This window comes from Rhinoraja longicauda, chromosome 15 (assembly GCF_053455715.1).
Source record: "Rhinoraja longicauda isolate Sanriku21f chromosome 15, sRhiLon1.1, whole genome shotgun sequence".
Taxonomy (NCBI): domain Eukaryota; kingdom Metazoa; phylum Chordata; class Chondrichthyes; order Rajiformes; family Arhynchobatidae; genus Rhinoraja; species Rhinoraja longicauda.
The window spans coordinates 19,143,498-19,160,102 of record NC_135967.1 but is presented as its reverse complement, the minus strand read 5'-3'; positions in this window follow the sequence as shown (position 1 = coordinate 19,160,102).

The window sequence follows — 16,605 nt, the reverse complement described above, 5'->3', positions numbered from 1 at the left end:
TATTGTAATCTTGACTTGAGACTTTTTCCCACTAACCATTAAATACTAATTAAATTGTCTGCTTTTTAATTGTAAAATAATTCTACATTTTAAGTGCCATTGCCAGTCATAAATGTTCATTTACACAGATTTGATTAAACTCTGTGGATTGATTTCAATATCACCAGTGTTTTCCCTTTATATAATAATGATACATTGCATATAAAATAAATTGGGAATCACCATTCAGTTTTAACGGCCATGTGAATAATTACACAAAAGATACCTTTTTTCTGAAAAGGGTGAAAAAAATTGTCGTTTTAACTGCTTTGAGTTATAAGGTGTATATTTTTTGTTATGATTAAAAAAATGGCATAATTCCAACACAATTCTTCATATGCATTGCTGATACAATTTAAATGGACCATTGATTGGTGAATACATTTGTTACTTTTAGAATGTCAACTACACTAAAAGCAGAAATGTGGGATGTAATAAATTGTTGTTCATTGCTGTGCTTAACAAAGGTCTTAGAGGAAACCCCATGCACATTGCAATATCCATTTGTCTTTCCAGAATAGCTTTTAATGCCACAAATATTTTTCTGAGTGCCTTAACTTCCAAATCGAGTTACAGATTCATAGAGGTTTACAGCACAGAAACAGATCCTTAGGTAAAACACCTCCATGCCGAATACATCGCTTCACTGAAATAGTCCTACTTACCTCTGCCAGGCCTATATCTGTCTAAATCCGTAGAATGTCAGGGCGTGAGAGTTAGAAATGTTATTGTTGTTGGTTATTGTCATTGCCGAGTAGTGAACGTTAGTTGTCACCTTTCAGCCAAGGCTGGGACATTGTTCAGCTCTTGCATTTGGATGTAGACAGCATAATTATCTGAGGATTTGTGAATGGTGCTATATTGTGCAATCATCTGTGAACAGCCCTGCCTCTGACTTTACAAATGAGGGAAAGTCATGGGGGTTATGGGCAAAGGCAGGAGAATAGGATTGAGAAGGAAAGATAGATCAGCCATAGCAGAGTAGACTTGATGGGCTGAATGTCCTAATTCTGCTCCTCGAACTTATGAACTTGCATCATTGATGGTACGGTACGGTAGCGCAGCGGTAGAGTTGCTGCTTTACAGCGAATGCAGCGCCGGAGACTCGGGTTCGATCCTGACTACGGGTGCTGCACTGTAAGGAGTTTGTACGTTCTCCCCGTGACCTGCGTGGGTTTTCTCCGAGATCTTCGGTTTCCTCCCACACTCCAAAGACGTACAGGTATGTAGGTTAATTGGCTGGGTAAATGTAAAAATTGTCCCTAGTGGGTGTAGGATAGTGTTAATGTACGGGGATCGTTGGGCGGCACGGACTTGGTGGGCCGAAAAGGCCTGTTTCCGGCTGTATATATATGATATGAAATGATATGAAGCAGCTGAAGATGGTTTGCATAGTACACTACCCTAAGGAACTCCTGCAGAACTCCTGTGGTTGAGATGATTAACTTGTAATCACCAAAACCATCTTACTTTGTGCTACATGTGATTCCTACCAGCCAAGAGTTTTCCCTCAACTCCTCGTGAATTCCAATGAAATGTTTCTCCTGATGTGGAATCACGGCAATTGCAGTAATTCAATATCCAGAAGGCAAGTTTGTTTCTAATTTCTGGACAAATTGTGGTGGGGTTCCAAACAGCTGTTGTCAGTACAGAGCTTCACCAACTACAGATGTCTCTCTGAATAAAGACAATAAAACAAAGGTTTCTCTTTGTGTATGGACTTCAAAAAGGGCAATTTCCTGGTCTGTACAGGTAGTTATAATTCATCTTAAGTACCAATCAAGAAGTAACACAGTTTGCATCCATTTACATATCTACATGGTCTGAAAGAAAAGATCAAAAATAGAAAATGCCAGGTGAGAAAAGGCCATTACCTATTCGAGTTGATATATAATTCACCTCAGACCATCCTGATAGTGACAGTGCAGAACAAGAGAACTGATGACTAACGGTAGTGATTAATCTGACAACCAGCATACAATGGATAGAAAAGTGACAATTTAATGGTGGAGAGGCTTGGAAATCTGTTCCTCATAAGCACACTGCTCGTATCACACATCGTATCTGAAGTTACTCACACAGAGTGCAGCATGCAAAGTTCTCTCCTTGGTTCTAATCTTTTTCTCATTTACATCATGTCACTGAGCAATACTACACAAAGAAACAGTTATGCTGAAGGTTTTCAATTTTATCTCACCTTGGCATAACTACTATTTTAGATTTCTTTCTCATGCAGTCTTCCTGAAATTCGGTACTGGTAAAGCAGAAATTTCGTGCAACCAAAATATGAGAAATAAATGTAATTTTGGTTGTATCTGTTCAGACTGAAGCAGGTTTTTGCTATTTCATTGTTTTACATGAAAGAAATCAGTTAGAAATAATTAATTCAAAAACAATGTTACTTTTTCATATATTATCTATGTATAATTTATCAAATATATTTTTATATATAATATGTAAATCATTTAAATATTTCTGAATATTTAGAAAATATTTCAAGTTATCAGAAGCATTTAAAGTTGTGGCTTTTGACAGCAAGCTGGTAGTGTGAAATCCTCAAGAACAGTGGCAAAAAGACTTCTTCACTGCCTATGTTTCATTCCACAATCAGTAAAGCCAGGAAACAACTAAATACAAGTGAATGGGAGCAAAATGAAAGATCAAGCATGATCAGATACTAATTGTTCTAGAAATGTTTTCAGAATCTTGCATCTACTACTCAAGCATAGAATCAATCAGTGGGGGTCTCTTTAAAATAAAATAAAAAGCCCTAGATGAACTGTATGGCTTCTTCGGGCAAGGTTAGAGATTGTAGGGTCCACTTTAGTATCAATACCTTGTGGTGCTGGCAATACCTTGTCATGCTCTCTAGACCTGGAATATCTGACTGTTAAGTGTTGTCCCTACTACCTGCCTAGGGAATTCACCACAGCTATCCTGACAGCAGTTTATATCCCTTCCCATGCAGATGTCAAGCTTGCTCTGAATGAACAGTACTCCGTTATCAATAGCCTTGTGATAATTCACCCCAAAGCCCATGGTCATTGTAGCCGGAGACTTCAATTAAGCCAACCTCAGATGTATATTACCAAAGTATACTATCAGCATGTCTCTTGTCCCACCAGGGGCCAGAATACCCTTGACCACTGCTACACATCAATAAAAGATGCCCACCTCAGTCACATTTCTGGAAATCTGATCACCTAGCTGTGCTTCTCCTCCCTGCCTACATAAAACAACTGAAGCAGATCTGGTACAGAGAGTTGTTCAATACTGGTCGGCGGACACATATGACATCCTACGTGACTGCTTTGGGTCAGTGGACTGGTCCATATTCAGGGATTCTGCAGCCAACCTGAATGAGTACACCACTGCCATGACCGACTTCATCAGCATGAGTGTAGAGCAGTGAATGTTGAAGAAGACAATTTGAGTGTTCCCCAACCGGAAACCATGAATGAACCGTGAGATACATACCCAGGTGAAGGCTAGGTCTGCTTTATTCGTCAAACAATTCTGAGCAGTACAAGAAAGCTCACTATGACCTTTGGAAAGTCATCACAAATGCCGAGAGACGATATTGGGACAAACTTAGGTCAATATCAAATAATAATAAGACGGAATACAGGAAGTAGATTGAGAACCTCGTAACCTGCTGTCAAGGCAACAACCTTTCTCTCAATGTCAGCAAGACAAAGGAGATAGTGATTGACTTCAGGAAACAAAGTGGTACACATACTCCAGTATACATTGATGGCGCGGAGATAGCCAATTTCCGAAGAGTAAATATCACCAACAACTTGTCCTGGACTAGCCACGTTGACCAAGAAAGCACACCGACACCTCTACTTCCTTAGAAGACTTAGGAAGTTCGGCATGTCCACAATATCTCTCATCAACTTCTATAGATGCGCTGTAGAAAGCATTTTATCAGGATGCATGACAGCATGGTTTTGGAACAACTCCATGCAAGACTGTAAAACATCGCAATCTTTATCATCACACAAACTAAAACTCCCTTCCGTTAATTCCATCTATACTTAACACTGCCTCAGAAAGGCCATCAGCATAATCAAGGATGTGTTTCACCCTGGACACTCCCAAGTCTCCCCACTCCCATCAGGTAAGAGGTACAGAAGTGTGAAAATGTACAGTGCCAATTTCTTCACAGTTGTTATCGGGCAAATGAACAATCCTATCACCAACTAGAGAGCGGTCGTGAACTACCATGTGCCTCATTGGAGACCCTCGGACTATATTTAATTGTACTTTACTAGACTTTACCTTGCACTAAACCTTATTCACTTTATCTTGTATCTGTACACTGTGGACGACTTGATTATAATCATTTTTAATTTATTTATTGATTCAATGGTACGCACCAAAAAGTATTTTCACTGTATCTCAGTACAAATGACAATAAACTAAATTAAAATTGCTTTTCACCAGTTAAAGCTAAATTAAAATAGCTTTTCACCAGTTTCACCAGTTCTGTTGTAGCCTGAATTTGTATTTGCTATTATTATTACTTTATGTATCTATACAGAGGGATCGGAAATGAAAACACAAGTAGATAAAGCAATAAAGAAGCATATGGTATGTTTGACTTCATTAGTCGGGGCTCTTTTTCTTTTTCAAAGTGGTTTCTTTTTCAACCACTTTCTGTGGGCTCCTCTCAAAGTGATGCATCATCCTGTGTTGTAAATATAATCAACCGTCCTTCATCACTGTTGGGTTTTAATCCTGGAATTCATTGCCCAACAGCACTTAGAAACATAGACAATAGGTGCAGGAGTAGGCCATTTGGCATTTCGAGCCAGCACCGCCATTCAATATGATCATGGCTGATCATCCAAAATCAGTACCCCATTCCTGGTTTCTCCCCATGCCCCTTGATTCCGTTAGCCCCAAAGAGCTACATCTAATTCTCTCTTGAAAACATCCAGTGAATTGGCCTCCACTGCCTTGTGTGGCAGAGAATTCCACAGATTCACAACTCTCGGCGTGAAAACATTTTTCCTCATCTCAGTCCTAAATGGCCTATCCCTTATTTTTAAACTGAAATGTCTACATCAAGACACTTAAGAGTTTGAAGAGGATAGCTCATCACCACCTTCCCAAGTACCATTGGGATATGCAGTAAATGCTGACCACATCCTTTCAATAGACACAAAAACATTGTGAGGAGAATTTTGCAATCACTTTGGTGATAATGGAGAATAGATTATTTAAGTGGTTGCCTGTCAGGTTGGACTTGTCTTGCTTGCTGTATCCTCAAAATACATGAAAAATTAAAATAATCAGAGGAAAAAAGCCAGAAAGCAGCTTGTGGAGACTTTTAAAAAAACCCAGATTATTTGTCATTACTTGGAATGCAATAGACAATAGGTGCAGGAGTAGGCCATTTGGCCCTTCGAGCCAGCCATTCAATGTGATCATGGCTGATCGTTCACAATCAGTACCCCGTTCCTGCCCTCTCCCCATACCCGCCATCATTAAGAGCTCTATCTAACTCTCTCTTGAAAGCATCCAGAGAATTGGCCTCCACTGCCTTCCGAGGCAGAGAATTCCATAGATTTACAACACTGAGTGAAAAAGTTTTTCCTCATCTCTGTTCTAAATGGCCTACCCCTTATTCTTAAACTATGACCCCTGGATCTGGACGCCCCCAACATTGGGAACCTGTTTCCTGCCTCTAGCGTGTCCAACCCCTTAATAATCTTATATGTTTCAATAAGATCCCCTCTCATCCTTCTAAATTCCAATGTATACAAGCCCAGTCACTCCAGTCTTTCAACATACGACAGTCCCGCCATTCCAGGAATTAACCTAGTGAACCTACGCTGCACTCCTTCAATGGCAAGAATGTCCTTCCTCAAATTTGGAGACCAAAACTGCACACAGTACTCCAGGTGTGGTCTCACTAGAGCCCTGTACAACTGCAGAAGGACCTCTTTGCTCCTCTACTCAAGTCCTCTTGTCATGAAGGCCAACATGCCATTAGCTTTCTTCACTGCCTTCTGTACCTGTATGCCTACTTTCAGTGACTGATGAACAAGGACACCCAGATCTCTTTGTACTTCCCCTTTTCCTAACTTGACACCATTCAGATAATAATCCGCCTTCCTGTTCTTACCACCAAAGTGGATAACCTCACATTTATCCGCATTAAACTGCTCCGGCTATGCATCTGCCCGCTTACACAACCTGTCCAAGTCACTTTGCATCCTCATAGCATTCTCCTCACATTTCGCACTGCCACCCAGCTTTGTGTCATCTGCAAATTTGTTAATGTTACTCTTAATCCCTTCATCCAAGTCATTAATGTATATTGTAAATAGCTGCAGTCTCAGCACCGAGCCTTGCTCGGTGTCCCACTAGTCACTGCCTACCATTCTGAAAGGGACCCATTAATCCCTACTCTTTGTTTCCTGTCTGTCAACCAATTTTCTATCCATGTCAGTACCCTACCCCCAATACCATGTGCTCTAATTTTGCCCACTAATCTCCTATGTGGGACCTTATCAAAGGGTTTCTGAAAGTCCAGGTACACTACATCCACTGGCTCTCCCTTGTCCGTTTACCTAGTTACATCCTCAAAAAATTCCAGAAGATTAGTCAAGCATGATTTACCCTTCGTAAATCCATGCTGACTCGGAACGATCCTGTTACTGCTATCCAAATGCTCCGCAATTTTGTCTTTTATAATTGACTCCAGCATCTTCCCCACCACTGATGTCAGACTAACTGGTCTATAATTTCCCGTTTTCTCTCTCTCTCTCTCACCTTTCTTAAAAAGTGGGATAACATTAGCTACCCTCCAATCCACGGGAACTGATCCTGAATCTGTAGAATATTGGAAAATGATCACCAATGCGTCCACAATTTCTAGAGCCACTTCCTTAAGTACCCTGGGATGCAGGGGATTTATCAGCCATCAGTCCCATCAGTCTACCCAACACCATTTCCTGCCTAATATGAATTTCCTTCAGTTCCACCATCACCCTAGGACCTCTGTCCACTAGTACATCTGGGAAATTGTTTGTGTCTTCCTCAGTGAAGACAGATCCAAAGTACCTGTTCAACTTATCTGCCATTTCCTTGTTCCCCATTCACCTGCTTCTGTCTTCAAGGGACCCACATTTGTCGTAACTATTTTTTTCCACTTCACATACCTAAAGGAGCTTTTACTATGCTCCTTTATATTCTTGGCTAGCTTACCTTCTTACCTCAACTTTTCTCCCCGTATTGCCTTTTTAGTTATCTTCTGTTGCTCTTTAAAAGAGTCCCAATCCTCTGGCTTCCCGCTCATTTTTGCTATGTTATACTCTACTCTTTTATTTTTATACTGTCCTTGACTTCCCTTGTCAGCCACGGTCACCTCTTACTCCCCTTAGAACCTTTCTTCCCCTTTGGAATGAACTGATCCTGCACCTTCTGTATTATTCCCAGAAACACCTGCCATTGCTGTTCCACCATCTTCCCTGATAGGGTCTCTTTCCAGTCAACTCTGGCCAGCTCCTCTTTCATGCCTCCATAGTCCCCCTTGCTCAACTGCAATACTGACACTTCCGATTTTCCCTTCTCCCTCTCAAATTGTAGATTAAAACTTATCATATTATGATCACTACCTCTTAATGGGTCTTTTACCTTGAGTTCCCTTATCAAATCCGGTTCATTACACAACACTAAATCCAGAATTGCCTTCTCACTGGTAGGCTCCAGTACAAGCTGCTCTAAGAATCCATCTCGGAGGCACTCCACAAACTCCCTTTCTTGGGGTCCATTACCAAGCTGATTTTCCCTTTTACTGTTTTTACTGCTATCCTTTTACTGCTATCCAAATGCACCGTTATTACCTCTTTAATAATTGACTCCAGCATCTTTCCCACCACCAAAGTCAGACTAACTGGTCTGTAATTCCTCGTTTTCTCTCTCGCTCCTTTCTTGAAAAGTGGGATAACATTAGCTATCCTCCAATCCACAGGAACTGATCCTGAATCTATTGAACATTGGAAAATGATCACCAATGCGTCCACTATTTCCCTGAGGACCCTGGGATGCAGACCATCAGGCCCAGGGGATTTATCATCCTTCAGTCCCATTAGTCTACCCAATACTATTTCTCGACTAATGAAAATTTCTTTCAGTTTTTCTACCCCCCTAGATCCTCTGCCCTCCAGTACATCTGGGAGATTGTTTGTGTCTTCCTTAGTGAAGACAGATCCGAAGTACCTGTTCAACTCTTCTGCCATTTCCTTGTTACCCATAATAATTTCACCCGTGTCTGATTTCAAGGGACCCACAATTGACTTTGCTACTCTTTTTCACTTAACATATCTAAAGAAGCTTTTACTGTCCTTTATATTCTTAGCCAGCTTCCCCTCATACTTCATCTTTTCAGCCCGTATTGCCCATTTTGTTACCTTCTGTTGTCCTATGAAAGTTTCCCAATCCTCTGGTTTCCGGCTACTCTTTGCTGTGTTATACATCTTTTCTTTTAGATTTATTCCATCCCTAACTTCCCTTGTCAGCCACGGTTGCCTCCTACTCCCCTTAGAATCTTTCTTCCTTTTTGGAATGAAATGATCCTGCGTCTTCCGGATTATGCCCAGAAATTCCTGCCATTGCTGTTCCACCGTCAATCCTGCTAGGATCCCTTTCCAGACAACCTTGGCCAGCTCCTCTCTCATGCCTTCATAGTCCCCTTTGTTCAACTGCAACACTGACACTTCCGATTTAACCTTCTCCTTCTCAAATTGCAGATTAAAACTAATCAGATTATGATCACTACCTTCAAGCGGTTCCTTTACCTCGAGTTCTCATATCAAATCTGGTTCATTGGACAACACTAAATCTAGAATTGCCTTTTCTCTGATTTTCCCAGTCTACCTGCATATTGAAATCGCCCATCACCACAGTGCTTAAATGCCAGTTTTAACTCCTGCTGCATCTTACACCCTACATCCGGGCTACTATTTGGGGGTCTGTAGATAACGCCAATTAGTGTCTTCTTGCCTTTACAATTCCTCAACTCAATCCACAGTGACTCTACCTAGTCAGTCCCTATGTCTTCCCTCGCAAGGGACTGAATTTCATCCCTCACCAGCAGAGCTACCCCTCCGCCTCTGCCCACCTGCCTGTCCTTTCTATAGGATGCATAACCCTGAATATTGTTCCCAGGCCCGATCCTCCTGCAGCCATGTCTCTGTAATCCCAACAATGTCATATCTACCAATCTCTAACTGAGCCTCAAGCTCATCTACTTTACTTCTTATACTTCACGCATACATATACAGTAATTTAAGTCCTTACTCATCTCACCCTTCACATCGATCACGATTACACTTGGCCATACTCTCCTATCCCTTTGTGAGCTTTCTTTCCTGTTAATTCTGGGGTAATTAATTATCCCTTTACTCTCTTTCCCTTTAACTCCATCCTGGACTATCCCATTTGACACCCCCCCCCCCCTTATTTAGTTTAAAACTACCCGTGTAGCAGTGGCAAACCTGCCTGCCAGAATGCTGGTCCCACACCTGTTAAGGTGCAATCCATCCCTTTTGTACAATTCCTCCTTACCCCAAAACAGATCCCAGTGATCTAAGAATCTAAATCCCTGCCCCCTGCACCATTTCCTCAGCCACACATTCAGGTCGTGTATCTCCCTGTTCCTGCTCTCGCCAGCACGAGGAACTGGAAGCAAACCGGAGATAACCACCCTGGAGGTCCTGCTTTTCAGCATTTTTCTGAGCTCTCTGAAGTTACGCTGCAGAATATTCATCCCCTTCTTTCCGACATCGTTTGTGCCAACATGCACTACCACTTCCGGCTGTTCACCTTCGCCCTTGAGGATTTTCTGCACTCTGTCCGTGACACCCTGGATCCTGGCACCAGGGAGGCAGCACACCATCCTTGAATCCCGTCTGTTGCCGCAGAAACCCCTGTCCGTACTTCTCACAATGGAGTCTCCTACTACCACGGCGTTGCCTGACGTCAGCCTCTTTGGTTTTGGCTCAACAGCACTTTTTGCTTCGCAAGCCAGTCTGCCGCTCAGTGTGGCAACGTCTTCTTCCCCGACAGCTTCCAAGTGGGTGAACCTGTTCTCCAGAGGCACAACACCCAGGGACCTTTGCACTCCATGTTTCCTTCCCTTTCTCACCGTCACCCACCTTCTCTCTTCCAATATCTTCGGTGTAACAATCTCACTGTAGGACTTGTCAAGGAACGACTCAGTTTCTCGGACAAACCTGAGCTCATCCACTTGCTTCTCCAGTTCCCCAACACGGTGCTTCAGGAGCTGTACCTGGATACACTTCTCGCACTTGTAGCAGCCAGAGGCACCAGCAGTGTCCTTGACCTCCCACATCCTGCAAGCATCACATTGAATCAACTTGCTTGACATTTCCTTCTTTCGTCTCTCCCTCTCCAACATTTGGTGTGGTGTCCTCCCTCAGCCTCCTCGCCGAAGACTCGCAGCCAAAGACTTGCACTTTTCTCACAGGGCACCCCTTGAGCAAGCCTTGCTTATATCAGATGCTAAATTGACTCATTGTCCAATTTACCAATCTTCCAATCTAATCGTTAAGCCAATCCCCACATTCACTCCTAACCTTCCTTCCTCTGATGTGCTTGAAGGTATGTGCTTTGCCCGACCTGCACTAAAAGACTGCTAAAGTGCCGTTTGCACCCTTTTTATACCTGCTCCACCTGTGACTCACCAAGTCCAGCCAACGGTCGTTCTCGCTGCTGCTTTGCCCGACCTGCACTCACAGACTCATCGTTAGTATTGGACCCACTGACCTATCCGCCGTTCAGACTGGAAGCATAATGCACTGCCTGAAATGGTGGTGAGAGCACTCATTCTTTGTAAAAAGGGATTGGACACATATTTAAAAGGATCAAATTGGGATTCTAAGGAGAAAAGCTGGAGAGCGAAGCTGACTGGATAGCTCATTCATAGAGGCAGCAGCATCACAATGGGATGAAAGAATCTTTCTGTGCTGTTATGTTTCTGTGATTCCCTCATGTATCACATACGTCTTGTAGATACTCATGCCAGAATTCTGCATAGTTCACATTTTTAGAGTTTTTCCAACAAACAACATAATCACTAACAACGGTGCTCAAACAAGTCAGAGTTTGTCTCTCCACACCAGGTGTAGTACAGTGTGAAGCCTTCGCTTATAAATTCAATTCACACTTTTACACTTAGCACACAGAGAAAATCTTACCTCATGGCGTGAGAGGAGATGTAACCAGACTTTGTTTCTTTCTCCTTTTGTGTCGGAGACACTTTAAATAATAGCACCCATGGCTCCTCCAACAGGCTGCTGCGTAAAATTACCTTATTAACACCAGATTTAGTGTAGGTAAAGTTGAATATCGAAAAGCTATTAAAATGTTCCTTGTTTCTTCATTAAGGCAGCAGAAATATTTAAATTGATTCCCTGAATCACTAATGTTATTTGGGTCTGTGCCAATCCCCAAATTTTGCAGTTAATCCCATTGAGGGAATTTTCTAAATAGCCAATCTAGTCTGGAGGAGGCAAGTATCGTGGGGTGTTTTTTTATAAAAGCACTCTGCCTGCATGGGATAATCTTAGTTGAAGACTTTATTTTGTGGACTTCACACTTTCTACATTGCCAGTGGAACTGGGTGCAGTGCCCAATTTATTCCATATTTGAATACTGTGCACTTTATTAGCTAGTTCCCTTCCCTGTGGAATAAATTGGGCAGTCGGCAGTTCCCAGTAGTGTATTTTTCTATTTATTATATCAACAGTAAAAGGGAAAAAAAAGAGCTAAATATAAGTTTAAAATATCCCCCAAGGTGTTATATTCTTATCTGAATCCATGATTTATTCCAGCAGAAAGGTTAAGTGCATACATAACTGTGGACCGAGCTTTCACAATCCACAGAGTTCATTTTAAAATATTTTTAAAAGCTCAGGGGCTGGATTTTATTTTTAACCATTTCTCTTTACTGACAGTAATTCTGCTGTATATCCAGGAATACCGTCAACCAAAGTGCTAAAACAAGAAGCTTTGCTTTTGAGTGTTGTTTCACATTCATTCACAGCGAATCTAGTCATCTCTTCACATTGAAGGTGAAATAAGTGTCTTTCAGTTAGTTAAATCTGGAATCTGAAATTAGCCCTCATGAATATTTCTAAATGAGTTAAAAAGTAGAAAAAGTCTGAAGTTGTACCAATTTACTTTGGAGAGCAGGTGTTGGTGAATCAATTTTAGAAATTCATGTTTTCAGGACCAGGAGGCATTTTCTCACTTTTGTTTGGTATGTGAGAAAGAGAGAGTGCCACAATGAACTGCTTCAAGCATGTGACACACACTGGTCTGTCAACTAAACTGAACTCAGTATCCTGCACAAAGTGCCTGTGCCTCAGTTTGTATTGTTGCTTTAGCCTTGCAACAGTGGTAGCTTTTGGGGAACTGAGATGCACTGACAGAGCAGGTAAATTAATTGATGGAAAAGAAGGTAATCAGTAATCGCAATGCCAAACAACACATTTTTATCTCCGCTTCAGCACATGAGTATAAATCACAGCTTGACTGTGTGTTACTGAGAGGTGCTGCATTGTCACATAGATATTCTCTCAAAGATGTTGAACTAAGTCCTTGTGCTCCTGTCGATATTGAATTTCATAAAGGCTTTATTTTAGATCCAAAACTGGAGAATCCAGGGTAAGATTGCTGTATATTTAGTGGGTTCCCACCAGAGCAGTGAAGGGAACACCTGTGGAAGAGAAGGCTAATGTTCCTCAATGTTACGAATCAGATCACACTTCTCTATTGTTGCAACAGTTACACTCTGCATTCATCAAGCACTGGTACAATGCTTCTTCATCACTTGGGACACTTTCAAATCTTAAAAGAGAAACCGAGAATCCTTTATATATAATGTGCTGGCAGTTTCAATAGTGATCTGTAAATTATCCCTAGATTGGACATGTGGAGTTACTGATGGAGTTACCATGATGGAGTTACTGGGCTTGTGAAATAACAGGGTGTCAGGATTACCCTATGTCGCCATAGCCTCGAAGGGCTGGCTGGTCTTCTTTGTCATAAAGAAACAGAAGATTCATGAGAATTAACTCAATAGTCCAGTGGAGAGAATGCTGGCCACTGGCCACTGGCCACTGGCCACTGGCCACTGGCCACTGTCACCAGCTACTGTGGTTGCCACCAACTATTTCCCCTTATCTCACAGTCTCTTCTAATTTGCAGATGGTTTTAATATGCAACTGTCAACTGCCACCTCCACTCATCATGACCTTACCTTTCTCTCCAAATTCCTAAAGATAGTCAAGAAAGCCAAGTGGTCAGACCCCAGCTGCTCAGTAACAACGTGACAAACAGGCACGGTCCATCACTCGATGTAATGACCTCAGCCACCAGCTCAGGTACTGGCACATTGTTCACTGTACAGAGGACATAATCAGCAGGCAGGACAAGACATAAGGTAGGTTACACAACCTCACCAAACATCCCAACAGAAGTTCCACCTCAGAAGCCTTAGTTGAGTATTTTGATGAGCCAAATCAACATATACAATGAGATATTTAGGGCACCGGCAGGTTATCCAAATATTTGAAGCAAATGTTGAGGAACATATCAGAATCCATCCCCCACCTTGGATAAGGCATTGCACATGGCCTGAACCTGTACTTTCCGCACCGATTTGAAGTCTCAGCTCTCAGAAGATACCAGAGAGATACAGGAGGATGCATTAATCTTTGAACCGAAAGACCACACTGTTACTCATATGGATTGAATAGTATTCAAATTATGTCTAACAATCTACCCACCGAAGGCAGGTTCCCCATTCAAGTAGTTACCATCCTGACATGGAATTATATCTATTTATATCCCTTGGTGCTGGGTCAAACTTCTGGGTAGCATTTGGTATTGGATTGGTTTATTATTGTCACATGTACCGAGATATATTGAAAAACTTTGTTTTGCGTGGCCTCCTGTCAAATCATGCATGAATACATCAAGGTAGTGAGAAAAGGAAACAGAGTACACAAGAGGATGTTACAGGTGCAGAGAACATGCAGATTAAAAAAGTGCAAGGGCCAATAATGCCAAGCAAAATAATACCTCACTGGCTAATTTCATGGTCAGCAATTTGGAACTCAACGGAAAGTAATATTTAGAATCAATGTGTCGAAGGAGGCCATTCAACCCTTCACCCCCATGACACCTTTATTCTTTTTCTGACCTGCAATTGAATCCGTGTTCAGTATTATTTTTCATGCAGTGCAGCCCAGATCACCAATTAGTTCTTTCACCAATTAGATTAGATATGATCTGTGATTACCACTTAGACTAATACCCTCCCGAGGATGTAATTTCTCCTTTTAAAACTAGCACACCTTCATCCTTTATGAATAGCTCAGGTGTAGAATTTTGCCACGGCCACGTCTTTTGATGGCTCGGTGGCACAGCGGTAGAGCTGCTGCCTTACAGCGCTTGCAGCACCAGAGACCCGGGTTTGATCCTGACTATGGGTGCTGTCTGTACGGAGTTTGTACGTTACCCCCGTGACCACGCGGGGTTTCTCCAAGATCTTCGGTTTCCTCCCACACTCCAAAGACGTACAGGTAAGTAGGCAAATTGGCTTGGTAAATGTAAAAATTGTCCCTAGTGTGTGTAGGATAGTGTTAATATGCGGGGATCACTGGTCGGCGCAGACTCAGTGGGCCGAAGGGCCTGTTTCCGCACTGTATCTCCAAACTAAAATAAACTAGACTGCTGATTACTGAATGAACAAACAACTGAATCTGACCTTGTGTCATGACAGAGTCAACCAAGCAAAATATCAGTGTGAATGAGCTTTCTGGATAAGGTATCTTTGATGTTTCCTCATAATTCTGTGAACATAAGCAGTTTTGTCTTCTAGTTTAGTACAATTTGGAAATGTGCAGGTATTGGTATGGTGAGTACTCCACGTGGAAGCTAATTTTTTTTGAAGATTTGGAATAAGCAAGCACTGCTCAGAACTAATGAACCACCAGGATCAGGGCTGCAGCGTGATTGAAGCTATTGATGTCTGATATTGAAATTTTCTTTTGAAGAATTAATAAATTTACGTAGGAAGGAGGTCAATAGAGAAAAAAAGCATTTGCTTAAGGGAAAAATTACCTGTGGAGAATGAAATCAATTCCATGGAGTTAACATCAATGCAAAGCTAATATTAAAAAAAGGTAGACAACAATTACATATACACGGATAAACTATCAGAAAGTATCTTATTTTAACTGTTAACACCGGTTTCATTTCATCACACATTTTTAACTCTGCTTTTGTGGAGGGAAATAGGGATTAAAAGTGAAAGTTATAACGGAAATATTTAGATTGATCAAAGAAGTCTTAAGCACTTTAGCATTAAGAAATATTATTGGACAGATAGCAATAATGCCTTTGACTTCGATAATGTAAATAAGAAAAAAAAAAGCACTGCATCTTTGTGTATCAGCACGAATTTATGGTGAAATTGAAGAAATTATCTGATCGGAAAATTTAAGGATATTCCTTTGTGAATATTCTGCAATAGCATTATATATTCATATATATATATTCATATAGCGCAATTTCATGGCTATCAATGTTCAGAGAAAATTATAGCGAGACCATTCATTTTACTTTCTACTTGCACTTCTTGGAAAAGCTGTTTAGTTAATCTCCTCCTCTGCTCTTTTCAAAAGTTGCAATGACAAGGCACCTTTAAAATCCCCCATGGTCGACTGATTCAAAATGCTAACAAGTTATGTTTAACAAAATGATCATTGTTAAATATTCAACATCATGAAAAGTCATTTTCAGGCATAAATGATAAATTATTGAAAGCATAATTACTGTATGGTGTCAAGATCCTTTCTCAGATGACAATCATGTCAATTTTTAAGGGGGTAAATGCTATTCAACAGCTTCATTCCCTCCTGAGTGATGGGAACATGTGGAACCACTGACTAGAGGGATAGCATAAGTATACGTTTACCTAGCAATCCAAATGATTGGACCTCATGGGGCTAGCTTACAAATATATGATCATACCTGATATGATACAGTTGTTAGACAACATGTCTACGAAAACAGAAGTTTAGCTTCCAGTTTAGCTTGGAGAATTCCAATATTCTTTGGGGGAATGGATCATTGTGCTGTCCACAGCAAGCTTGTTGCGTACTTGATGCAATAATGCACAGCTGAGTACAAGATATGGTGTCCTGCATTCTATCCTGCTTCTTAGAAAGATCAAGTAAATTGACGCATGTGATCACCCCTAGTCATGTGGGGAACAAACTGTCTTGATCAATGGTTTGTTTATGTGTTGTGTATGTTGACAACAGAATTGATGGTGCCATCTCCTTCACAATGTTCACCGTATGTTCTGGTTAAATTGGCTGGCATGCTTCCACGACTGTCTCTTTTGTGAGAAGTGGAATTGAGAGGAAAGTGCCACGATATTCCGCTCTTCAATTCACAATCTTGTAATATGAGTTTTCAAGCACAAAAACCAGTTTAAAGACGCTTCGTCAAATA